Below are 13,987 nucleotides of genomic sequence, written 5' to 3' on the forward strand. Positions count from 1 at the left end.
TTCCACTGACAAATGCTAAGCAATTTCTGCCAAATGCTAAACCAGGAAATAAATTCCATCTCCTAAGCCCTGTGGATATTCTATGAGGAATATTTTTTAAGCACTTTAAGTAATTCAACCATATCTTATCTCTCTCCTAGATCTTCTACCTGGGACATGCAGTTAATGTGTTCAAAGAAACACCTTTGAGTTTGATTCTCTCTGTTGCAATGTGTTCTCACTAAAGATAGTTGAGCATCATTAACCCTTCAGGACATCTAATAATTGGATAACTAATAATTAAGTAGGTGAGCACACTACACTATGGTCATATCATTTAGGCAGGACATCAGGCTGGTACTAAATGGTACTCAGTGACCTGACAGAAGTATCTACAGAAGTGCCAAAGTTAGTTCCATCCAGGGTAGCCTTTGGCAAATCTAACTCCTATTCAATAATGATTCTTACCTGAAATGAAAATTACCAGGAAACTCTAATTCAAGTAATTTTCAAAAACTGATGTTACTTCCTTTACATCACTAGGATACTGATCAAACAAGTGACTGGGATTAATGCATCCTTTTCCCATGAAATCTGAAGTTAACAGAGATCTCATTCTAACTTCAAAAAGCTAATGCTATTTCAGTTGTGGACCCCACTTGCTGTTCTGAGCAGTCACAGCTCTGCATCCTGCAAGATGACAATTGGCTTGGTCACAGTTCTGTCAGTGGCTCCTATTAGCTCTGCTAGCTTTTTGCTGCACTGGGGACTTTTATATATTTTATTTCATTCCCACAAGAACCACTCAAGGTAGGCATTATTATCCTCATCTGACAGATGAAGGAACTTAGGCATAGGAAGTTTACCTCATTTGCCAATAGTCACACAGCTAATGAATGTAGAGTCCAACTCTATTTTTTAAATTTCCTTATGCTTTAAAATTCAAGTCAGCTTTTCAATTCTGGCCTTATGCTCATAAAGCAATACCAAATTCTAGAGTGAAGTTTAACCTCTTTAGAAAAATGGAGTCTTTTAATCAATGAATTTATTGTTTCATAACAGAGAGAAAACAACTCTTGCCATTCTGAACACTGCTTCCTGTAGTGATGGGAACCATCAAATGTGTCTATTCTGAGCTAAAATTTTCATGAGAACATTTTCACTTCACCCTCTGACACAAAGTTGATGGATAATCTGATCTATATGTGCTTTGTTTCCCCCAGAAAGTAAACCAGGCACAAACCAAGGAAGAGAAACAGAATCAAAGAATAATAATTTTTCTTTGACCATGTATCTCTTTTCAGGTACCTTTGGCTTCTTCATAGAAAATGTGCTTAATCATTTAGATTCAAAGAGAATTACAGAATAAAGGGTACGAGCAGGAATAGATGCACTTACTGTTTTTTCCGTCTACGAGGGGAAACTTATTCAGTACCATTCATAATCTCTCTTCAGTCCTCCTCTGAGGCCAAGGGTGTGCAGTACTCCTGGGCTGGGGTTCCAAGCATACTTAGTGCCCGCCACAGTTGTGAGGTACAGTTTTATAGAATATGATCATCATTCTAACTTTCCTTTGTATTTCTTTCTGTTTGGTAAAGGCTCCTTATGACATTTCCCACATCATGTCATAATTGCCCCTAATTACAGAACACATACTTCTGTCTTCCATTGGAATGGCAGAAGCTCCATGATGAAGGACTTTAGCAGCAGCCTGTCTGATTTTTATCCCCTGCATGAATGCCCTGTACTGCAAGTGGTCTTTCAGCCTCCACTCTGTTGCTTCTAAAGGTGGCATATGTGACAAAAGTGATGAGAAAAGATTTATCTGGAGAGTTAGGATAGATCAGGAGTCTCTAAACATAATGTATGAGATATCTAAATATAATTTGTAACTGACCACTTATATATGGCTTGGCACTCCAAATTTGCTGAGGGTCCAAACTACATAAAGTTCTGGACTTGTACAAAGGAAGAACTCTACTATCCTGAGATGGCTTCCCTAAGCTGACAGAACTTCCCAAAGCTAATTTCCCCCTTTGCTGACTAAGTGTGATTTCCTTTAATAGAGGGGAACTCAGCATAGCCCCCTATCCTGCTGGGCAGCTCCTCAAATTAAGCATAGACCCACTTCCCTGGAACTTCCCTGATGGCTCTACATCATTTGGATAGACAATCTAATGGCCCTGCCTTTTACTTGATAGCCTATTATATTCTACCAAATTCTACTCCTCATTAACTAAGATTAAGAATCTCTAGCTCTTTAACTTTTTCTCATATGACATGATTTGCAAGTGTCGGTGACAGGCAACTTTCAGGACCTCTTTCAACATTCATCTCTCAGAACTGGACCTGGCATGGCAAGGGTTGTCTGACCCGGGGGGGGGGGGGGGGGTTGGTAACTCAATTCTTCTGGGTGCATTGTTTCTATTAAAGGAAGCTAACATCAAATCATCGTCCCTGGCAAGGCATGCCCCACCATTGACTCAAAACCTCCATGTGTTTCACATGTTTTGCTCATCCTGTTCAATTATATTTGGGGGACCTAAGTCCAGTGCCCTATATTTTCCTTATTAAATTGTGTATTGTTATTTGATCCACTTCCTAACCCTTTGAGTGAGATCCTTTTGGACACATTGTCGCCTTACACAGGAGTGATCCCTCGAGCTTCCAGTCAGTCTGATGATTACCACTGCATCAATATCCTCATCTCAGCTATTGATAAAAACTTTCAATAAGAACATGACCACAGCAGGCTCCAACAGCTCACTGCCCAGAATCTCTCTCCAGGTTGACAGTTGATCACAAATGACTTTCTCAATGTACTTGAGCATTACAGAGATTAACTTCTCTACAGCAAACAAATATCTAGAGATCCAGTGATAACTAAAATTCACATTTTTATATCTAAGAATACATCCTTGACTTTGGTGCCATTTTGAGGTGATGAGTATTTTATAGAATACACAAGTTTTCATTCATTTATCCAATAATTTTTTAGTGTTTTCAATGTGCCAGGCACTGGGCTAAGTGGGAGTATTACCACCATGGAATAGAATTACAAGTATTCTCTGCATACAGCATTCATTGATAAATGTTTCTGCTTGAAACAGAGGTGCTTTAGCTATGTTCTTTGTAGGTATCAGAGTTGGGTTTTGTTTTAGGGGCCAATTTGAAAGTTGGCTTCCTTATTATTATTTTTTTGTTTGTTGAAAATATTACAGATGTCCCTTTTTCCTCCCAATGACTCATTCCACCCCATCCCATCACCCTCGCCATCCCTCTCCTCACCATTGTCTGTGTCCTTGGGTTGTGCATATATGCATATAAATTCTTTGGTTACTCTCTCCCCCTGCACTCACCCGCCCTCCTCCATTCATTTGACATTCGTCAGTCTGATCGATGCTTCCCTGTCATTGAATCTATTCTGTTCACCAGTTTATTAAATTCATTAGATTCCACATATAAGCGAGATCATGTGATATTTGTCTTTCTCTCCCTGGCATATTTCACTTAGCATAATTTTCTCCAGGTCCATCATACTGTCCCAAAGGGTACGAGGTCCTTCTTCTTTACAGCTATGTAGTATTACATGGTGTATATGTCCCACAACTTTTTTATCCACTCATCTACTGATGGGCACTTGGGCTGTTTCCAGATCTTAGCTATTGTAAACTGCGCTGCTATGAACATAGGGGTGCATATATTCTTTCTGATTAGTGTTTCAGGATTCTTAGGATATATTCCTAGAAGTGGGATCACTGGGTCAAAAGTCAGCTCCATTTTTAATTTTTTGAGGAACCTCCATACTGTTTTCCATAGTGGCTGCACCAGTCTGCATTCCCACCAGCAGTGTACTAGGGCTCCCCTTTCTCCACATCCTCACCAGCACATGTTGTTTGTTGATTTGTTGATGGCAGTCATTCTGACAGGTGTGAAGTGATACCTCATTGTAGTTTTAATTTGCATCCCTCTGATGATTAGCGATGTTGAGCATTTTCTCATGTGTCTCTTGGCCATCTGTATGTCCTCTTTGGAGAAGTGTCTATTCAGGTCCTTTGCCCATTTTTTAATTGGATTGTTTGTCTTCCTCTAGCTGAGTAGTATAAGTTCGTTGTACACTTTGGAGATTAGCCCTTTATCAGATACATCTTTGGCAAATATGTTTTCCCAGACTGTGGGGTTCCTTGTATTTTGAGGCTGTTTTCTTTTGCTGTGCAAAAGCTTTTTAGTTTGATGTAGTCCCATATGTTTATTTTTTCTTTTGTTTCTCTTGCCCTAGGAGATGTAAATTCAGTGAAAATTCCACTACTTGGGATGTCTGTGACTTTACTGCCTATGTTTTCTTCCAGGATTTTTATGGTTTCAAGACTTACATTTAGGTCTTTTATCCATTTTGAGTTTATTTTTGTGTATGGTGAAAGTTGGTGGTCTAGTTTCATTTTTTTGCATGTAGCTGTCCAGTTCGCCCACTTATTGAAGAGACTGTCTTTACTCCGTTGGAAGCTCTTGACTCCTTTGTCAAATATTAACTGACCATAATGGCGTGGGTCTATTTCTGGGGTCTCTGTTCTGTTCCATTGATCTATATGCCTGTTGTACCAATACCAGGTTGTTTTGATTACAATGGTTCTGTAGTACAGTTTGAAGTCCAGTAATGTGATCCCTCCCACTCTGTTCTTTTTTCTCAAGATGGCTGCAGCTATTCGGGTCTTTTTTGGTTCCATATACATTTTCGAAATGTTTGTTCTAGGTCTGTGAAATATGCTGTTGGTATTTTAATAGGAATTGCATTGAATCTATAAATTGCTTTGCATAGTATGGACATTTTAATGATATTAATTCTTTCAATCCATGAGCATGGTATCTTCTTCCACCTGTTTAAATCTTCCTCTATTTCTTTTTTCAGTGTCATGTAGTTTCTGAGTACAGGTCTTTTACATCCTTGATTAAGTTTATTCCTAGGTATCTTATTTTTTTAGTTGCAATGGTAAATGGTATTGGTTTTTTTTGTTTCTCAAAGAGTTCATTGTTAGTGAATAAGAATGCCATTGATTTCCAGATGTTGATTTTGTATCCAGCTACCTTGCCAAATTTGTTTATCAAATCTAGTAGTACTTTGATGGAGCCTTTAGGGTTTTCTATGTACAATACCATATCATCTGCAAATAATGACAGTTTTACTTCCTCCTTTCCAATTTGGATACCTTTTATGTTTTCTTCCTGTCTGATGGCTGTGGCAAGGACTTCCAGTACTATGTTGAATAAGAGTGGTGAAAGTGGACATCCTTGTCTTGTTCCTGTTTGTAATGGAAATGGTTTTAGTTTTTGCCCACTGAGTATGATGTTGGCTGTAAGGTTGATTGTAATATATGGCTTTTATTATGTTGAGGTACGATCTCTCTATTCCCATTTTGCTGAATTTTTATCAAAAATGGGTGTTGGATTTTATCAAATGCTTTTTCTGCATCTATTGATATAATCATGTGATTTTTATCTTTCAATTTGTTTACATGATGTATCATGTTTATTTGAGAATATTGTACCAGCCTTGCATCCCTGGAATAAATCCCATTTAATCATGATGTATGATCTTTTTAATATATTACTGGATTCGATTTGCTAATATTTTGTTGAGTATTTTAGCATATATGTTCATCAGGAATATTGGCCTGTAATTCTCTTTCTTTTTAGTGTCTTTATCTAGTTTTTAAATTAGGATAATGCTCGCCTCACAAAAAGAGCTTGGGTGTGTTCTGTCCTCTTGGATTTTTTGGAATAGTTTGAGGAGGATAGGTGTTAGTTCTTTGAATGTTTGGTAAAAACTTGAGAAGCCGTCCAGACCAGGGCTTTTGTTCTTGGGAGTTTTTTTTACTACTGCTTTAGTTTCATCAGTTGTTATTAGCCTATTCAAGTTTCTCATTTTTCCTGATTCAGTTTTTGAAGACTGTATTTACTAGGAATTTTTCCATTTCATCTACCTTGTCCAACTTGTTGGCATATAGTTGTTCATAGTATTTTCTTACAATCCTTTGAATTTCTGTGGGGTCAGTTGTTACTTCATCTCTTTTGTTGCTTTAATTTATTTGGGTTCTCTCTCTTTGTTTCCTTATGAGTCTGGCTAACAATTCATCAATCCTTTTTATCTTTTTGAAGAACCATCTCTTGGTTTCATTGATCTTTTGTTTCTTTTGTTTTTGGTTTTTTCACTTTCTCTGTCATTTATTTCCACTCTGATCATTATTATTTCCTTCCTTCTACTTACTTTGGACTTTTCTTCTTGTTGTCTTTCTAATTCTTTAATTGTAGGGTTAGATAGTTTATTAGATATTTTTCTTGTTTTTTTTTTAGTTTAGGCTCATACAGCTATGAACTTCCCTCTCAGGACTGCTTTCACTGACTTCCATAGATTATGGGTTTTGTGTATTCATTTTCATTTGTCTCCAGGAAGTTTTTATTTCTTCCTTGAGCTCATTTATAACCATTCATTGTTCAATAACATGCTATTTAACCTCCATGTGTTTGAAAGTTTTTGAGTATTTGTTTAATTGTAGTTGTTTTCTGGTATCATGCCATTGTAATCCGTGAAAATATTTGATATGATTTTAATTTACTTGAACTTGTAGAGACTTAGTTTGTGTCCTAACATGTGGTCTCTCTTTGAGAATATCCTCTTTGCACTTGAGAAAAATGTATATTCTGCAGCTTTGGGTGAAATATACTGTAGATATCAATTAAATCCACCTGATTTAGTGTGTCATTTAAAGCCACTATTTCCTTGTTGATTTTTCCTCTGGAAGATCTATCCAGGAAAGTCAGTGGAGTGTTAAAGTCCCCTAATATTACTGCATTGCTATTGATCTCTCAAAGTTCTCCAGGAGGTTTTTTTTATATAGTTAGGTGCTCCTATATTGGGTGCATATATGTTTACCAGGGTTATATCCTCTTGTTGGATTCTTCCCCTTAGTAATGTGTACTGACCTTTGTCTTTTGTTATGGCCTTCATTTTGAAGTCTATGTTGTCAGATATGAGTATTGCTACCCCAGTTTTTTTTTTCCTTTTGCATGATTTTTTTTTTTTTTTCCATCCTTTCCTCTCATCCTGTGTGAGTCTTTTGTTGAGATGGGTCTCTTGTAGACAGCATATCTTTGGGTCATGTTTTCTTTTCTATTCAGCTACCCTATGTCTTTTGATTGGAGCATTATGCCATTTACCATTAAGGTTATTATTACTAGGTAGGTATTTATTGCTATTTTAATTCTTTATTTCTCTGTCCCCCTCTCTATTTCTACTCCTTATTACAGCAGTCCATTTAACATTTCCTGCAATGCTGGTTTGGGGGTGATAAACTCTAGATTTTTTTTTGTCTGGGAAGCTCTTATTTCACCATTTATTTTGAATGATAGCCTTGTTGGATAGAGTTGTATTGGCTTCAGATCCTTGCTTTTCATTTCCTTGAATACTTCATATGATTCCCTTAGGCCTGTAGAGTTTCTGATGAGAAATCAGCTGACAGTCTAATGGGACCTCCCTTGTAAGTAACAGATTGCTTTTCTATTGATGATTTTAAGATCCTTTGTCTTTAACATTTGCCATTTTTATTATGGTGTGTCTAGTTGTGGGTCTTTTGGGTTAATCTTGATTTGGACTCTCTGTGTTTCCTGAACTTGAGTGACTTTTTCCTTCACTAGGTCAGGGAAGTTTCTTTGTCATTATTTCTTCAATCAGGTTCTCTATGGCTTGTTCACTTTTTCACCTTATGGTACCCCCATGACACAAATATTGTTGTGTTTCATGTTGTCCCACAGGTCTCTTAAAGTACCCTCCTGCTTTTAATTTTTTTTCTAATTGGTACTCTGATTGGGTGTTATTTTCTACCCTGTCTTTTAATTCACTGATCAGTCCTCAGCTGCTTCTAATCGACTGATGATTCCTTCCAGGGTAATCTTTATTTCAGCTATGTCATTCTTCATGTCTGATGATTCTTAATCATGTTTTCTACATCTTTTTTCATGCTAATGAAGTTCCCATTAAGTTTCTTATAGTTCTCATTAAGTTTCTTGTAGTTCTAAGTTGTTTGAGCATGCTTATAACCATTACTTTGAATTATTTATCTGATAAATTGCTTGCCTCCATATCATTTAGTTCCTTTTCTGGCAATTCCTCCTTTTCTTTCATTTGGGAATGTTTCCTTGTCTCCACATTTTAGTGGGTCCAGTCTTCTGGGGACGCCTGGTCAGGTTCACCTCGTTGTGGTGGTGAGTTCATGCCTCAAGAGGTGTTGGGTCTTTGCGGCAGGTATGGGCATTCTGGGTTGCAGAGGCAGTGCCTGGTTCACCTATGAATGGAGCCAGGGCAGACTGTCCAAGGGCACCAGGTCAGGTACGCTGGGTAGTGGCAGCAGGTCCATGTTTTCGGGGACATCAGGTCATGGGGCTGGGCCCATGGTGGTGGGGCCTTTTTAGCCAGGTCAGGGTAGCCAGGTCAGGCATGCCAGGTCTAATGGGAGGTCCATGCATCTGGGGGCCCTGAGTCACAATGGCAGGGCCAGGCACATCATGTCAAGGTGGTGGGGCCAGTCATCTGGGCCTGCTGGGTCAGGTGCAGCAGGTCAGGGCAACAGGTTTGTGCTTCCATGTTATTCTTATTTCTGTGCACCCATCCTAATATACACGTGGCTATGGGAAATATATTGTACTTCCCAATAGTTTCTAATTTAAAACTGAGATCAACTCTAGATCTATGGGGGAATACAGTGCAGAGTTTTCACAGTGCTTGCAATGTTGAGACCTATTACTGGGGGGTAGGGGTGATTAAAAAGGGCATAGAATCTCCTAAGGCCTAATCCAGAGAATTTTTAAAATTTGTCTATTATTTTGAAGAGCACAAGAATATAGCCTGAGACAGGATGAAAGGAGGACTTCAGTCTTTCAGATAAGACACCATTCCTAACATCTTCACATAGCCTTGACTATTTTGGGAATAAGTAAAGAGGAATATCTTTTGGCAAAGACTTCTTTGGATACACAATTTTGGCAGACCTCTTTTCAGTACAGGTTTATCTGTTTATTTTAGAAGTATATTTCCCTGAAGTTTCTCTCAGTAGTGTTCCAGCCCATCTAGTTTGTAATCTGACTTCTCAAAATCTTTGCTTTGAACAAAAATTCTGTGAAGAATACTAGATTCTTATGACTAAAATTCAACAGTGTACAACATTATATGTAATGTAATTGTGTGTGTGTACCTTCCTTTTTTTTGTTTTCAGAAAGAATATTACTCTAAAATGTAAAACAACCTTGAAAAGGGTGAAGATAAGAGGCCTCACTCTCTTCCATAAGGGTGTCATGTTTCCATAGGGATGAAACCAACTCTTGACAATGATTACACAAGGTGATCATGGGCTTCTTACTTCCTCATTGCATGTAATAGGGAGCTAGCCAGAAGGAAAGGGAAAACCAACGACATGCCTGATAGCTGGAGGGAAAACTGCCAAGAGGCTTAGGTTCTGATTTCAAAGTTTTGTTATGGTATGTCACTGCCAAGTATGCAGAGAAATGACATATTTCCCCAATGTTCATTATTCTGCTTTTAACAATGCCTTGAGAATAATTTTATAAAACACGAAAGATTTAACAAAAATGAGAAAAATCCTCCCTTCACAGAACCTGTTTCCATTGCCATCTAGGTAAACCAAAGTGAGTGTGTCCCTACCTGCCTCTCTCTTGGTTTTTCACTTATCTTAGTTATACTTAATTCAAACTCCCTGGGTCTGCTCACATCTCTTAATTTCCATGCAACTATAATCTGGGCATGGGATGTTTTTACTAATCATCTTTGTAACCAAAGCTGTTTCTGAAACATCTCCTCAGCAAAACTTACCTCCATAAACCAGTGTGGAAGTAATTATTCTCTCCGTGCTGAGCTGTGGAGATTCAGGAGAGCTCTGCTCCTTGTGCTTCACTTCCTGATGTCAGCTCTTTATATGCCACGTGATTAGCATGCTGTAAATCTGACAGTGGCTCCCAACCTGGTTACATATCAGAATTGTTCTATGCAGAGTACCAGGCCCCATTCTAGAACTATGAAATCAGATTGGTTTTCATAAAGCTACAAGTGCTTCTGAAGCACTCAGGTTGGGAAGTCAATAACTATGGTTTTAGTTTGTGTGTGTGTGCTCTATTTTTGTGTCCCTTATGGGTATCTGTATTCATTTATGTGCATTGAGTGTTTATAATTAGGATAATCAGATATTTGGAAAATATCTGGCTGTGTTTGTTAAAATGCTGGTTCCCTGGTACCAGCCCTGCTAAGTCTACCAATCTGAACCTGTGGTGTATGACCTGGGAATCTGCATTTTAGCATGTTGCCACCCACCACTCCCCCAAGTGATTCCCCTGTTTAGGAGTCATACTAGAATACCTACAGGGACCAGCCAAGTCACTTGCATGAATGAGGCAAGCTGGGTGGGAGTGACCACAGGGAATGCCTTGTATGAAAGGGTAGGCAATACTTACCTGTTTGTTGCTGTTTTGCTAGTAGGAAAAGATCTAGTACTGCCTAAGTTTTTATTTTTACTTAAGCTGGAAATTCAGAGATATTAAATTTCTCACAACTCAAAAAATAACCAGTAAACAAACACAGCTGCCACAGGAAAGTTGTGCCCTCTGCCTTTAAGGGTTTTACCCATGTACCTGAAATTCTGGTAACTTGTAATGCCATATGACACTGGGAGCTTGACCAAGTGACTTATGATGAATTACAGTAAAAATTTGGGTTAGAAGTCTTTGTGGGTCATCCACAACAATCCCACCATATAATGATTTGATCCCCCCCTTTAAGCTTTCACCCACTCTAGGGCAAAAACTCCCCAAACCATGTCATCACTCATCCATATCTCCTGCCTGTGTTGCTAAATCTGAATGTATTTTCGCTACCTCCATTAGGTATCCTACAAATACCCAAATGCAGAATGTCCTCAAATACAATTGTCATCTTCCAGCACCATCCCTCCAAATGCTCTTGTGTTCCCTCAGTTAATACCAATACTATCAATCCAACTACCAAAACCAGAAAGCTAGGTGTTAACCTTACTTCTTTACAACCCTTATATCGGATCATCTACCAAGTCTTGTTAATTCTGCCCTCTTAACAGTGATTAACTTTGTCTACTTCTCTTCATTCCCACTGCCAATAACTTATTTTGGGCCATTTCTTGCCAGAATTACTAGGATGGCCACCCCTTCCCCAGTTGGTTTTAGCTCCCTTCAATTCATTCTGCCTATAAATTCACTGAAGCTGGAGTAGTCATCCTAAAAGGCACTCTCTGAGTATGTCAATATCATGACAGCAATGAGGCACAAGTTCAACCGGGGCAATATCATGTGGCCCTTGACTGTCTCTCTCTACTCTTGCCTATCTTCTTGCTCCATTCTTCCCCATTCCACACCTGAAATCTATGCACAGCCATGTGGAATTACCTTCACTTCTCCAAATGTGTTACTTTGTCCATTCCCTGGTACCTTTGGAAATGCAGTTCTCTCTGCCTAAAAAACTCTCTCCTGAACCAGAACTCTTGGATTAGCTATGCCTACTGGTCCTTAAAAATCCCATCATCACCACCACACAATTATAACTAACATGTATTAAATGATTATTATGTGCTAGGCACTGTTCTAAGGACTTTTACACAAATTTAATTTTTACAACAATCTGAAGAAGAAGCACGCTATCACTTTTTAGAGATAAGGACGGCTATGTCACTATCCTCAAATGTCACTATCCCTCAAAGCCTTGCATGTATTTCTAGAATGATGTGAATGATGCTTTTAAGTACCCTAGTAATACTTGATATTCTCTCCTTTCATAGCATTCAACAAACTGTTACACTTCCGTTTTACCTGCTTCTTCCAATAGACTAAACTCCTAGACATAGAAAGTAAAAAGGACTATGCTTTATATATAGGGTGGCCCCAAAATGTTTACACACTTTGAATGAAGTCGGTATTTATTAACATACAGTTCTTTTTTTTAAATTTAAAAGGATCTACAGAAATGAATAATTTATTTTGTCAATGCCTGTTTTCAAACTGATGATAGTTCTGGTCCAGGCACTGCTGATAACTGAAGCAATGGAATCACAAACATCAAGAATAATTTTGTTTGGTATTTGTGCACCCTCAATTCATCAACTGTTACAGGTTTTCTATTGAAAACTTTATCTTTTATGTATTCCCATAAAAAAGTCTGGTGGATAAATTTTCTTTTTCCAAAGCTTAGTATGGCTTCACCCATTATTTCAAATCAGTTAAACCTGAAAAGGAGTGAAAATTGAGTTATCAGCTGTAAAGGTGTGTATACATTTTTTTTTTTTTTTTTGGACACCCAGAATAACTATACAGGCAGTGTTTCTACTTCAACTGCATTTTCAAACTTCTCATAGCATTTCAGGAAGAATTTCCTTTGTTCAAAACTTAGTCTGGCTGAAAAGAAAGAAACATCAATTGAGCTATCAGCTGTTAAAATGTATATACATCTTTTTGGGATACCCTGTAAGTTGTATTACCAGCACTCAACAATGCTGCTCAAATAGTAACTGAACAAATTAATAAACTGAGTGATATTTGAGTTTTCAACGTTTGAGTGTTCTCCACTGAACACACATTACGAATTCCTGTCATTTCTGCCATGTGGGAAGGGGCAAGAAATAGGTATAAACAGATTGATACACATCAATAAAAACTAGATGGTCAAATATCAACTCTCACTCGGCCCTCTCTTTTGACTTCAAAGTGTTCAACTATGTCTGCTGCTTTCCTTTTTCAGTCATTCGGAAGTTCATACCCTTCCTTCCTCTTGGCTCCTCATTTACTTATGTATCCATCTAAGAATCTGTGCATTCATTGATCCAACCAGCAACATGGCTGACATTGAGAATACAGAAATTAATAAGGCTAAATCCCTCTCCTCAAGAAACTGTGTAATAATTTTCCTGGGCCACAGAAAGGTATCAATGAACGTTTGTTTCTTCCATAGCCCCTTTTCAGTCAGAGACAGGGACTGCTATACCATCAGCATGAAACCTGCGAGTTGGAACATTTTCTAGGCAAACTCCTTACACCTTTTTTATTGTGAAAATAACACTGCAACCATCTCAAGACTAGTCAACTTGAGTTCATAATGGAAAATTCTCTTTTTCTATGGGCTTTCCTCCGTGGCTGAGAGTTGTACTTACTTGGAAGTGTTACTGGTGGAAGTGGGGGGTCCTCGTCCATACCTGTTGCTCATGGGAGTGGAATTCTTGTGACATCTCAAGAAAAAGAATTTTCTGAGACACACACAGGAGGATGAGATATGGTAGAAAACTTTATTTCTCTGGAATTATACCCCTGAGTTTCCAAGGTCTCATTTCCCTTTGTCCTACCCAGGAATAAGTCCCACTTTGCCTTCAGCAGGGCTAAAAGCAGAGCCACTTCCAGAATTTCTTTTCCGTATTTGCATCCTCCAGTCCAACACCAAGCTAGCTTAATTTGTGTTTCCCGCTGCAGTCCATTAGTCCATTGTGTGTGGGGTTCACATGGCTGTGGGCCATATGGATGAATGAAAGGAAGCAGGTACATGAGAACCCCACGAGCCAAGAGCCAAGAGAGAGCAAATTCCCTTTTTAGGGGATTATGTATTCCCAAATTTTTGCAGGCTTGCACTGGCTCCACCCATTCTAGTCAATCATGGTTCCCCAGGCTTGACTGACAGACAAGTACCTTTCCTAGTCACCCCAACTTCACTGTGCATGCATCTATCTCCCCTTTATTGAACCCCTTCCCCCAGTGATTCTGCAGGAAATGGTCTGCTGGGTCCCTGGGGAGTGTGAAATTGCAGCTTCCTGGTGAAGTTACCCAAATGACATGCTTATAAAGTCTGACCTCTCTTTTGTTCCTTTCCTATTATTAATAACTAGCTAATTAAAATGGTATCAGAAGAACATAATTTATTAAAAATTAAATTTTAGTATCA

The sequence above is a fragment of the Miniopterus natalensis genome, chromosome 2 (assembly GCF_054644295.1).
Source record: "Miniopterus natalensis isolate mMinNat1 chromosome 2, mMinNat1.hap1, whole genome shotgun sequence".
NCBI classification, from domain to species: Eukaryota; Metazoa; Chordata; class Mammalia; order Chiroptera; family Miniopteridae; genus Miniopterus; species Miniopterus natalensis.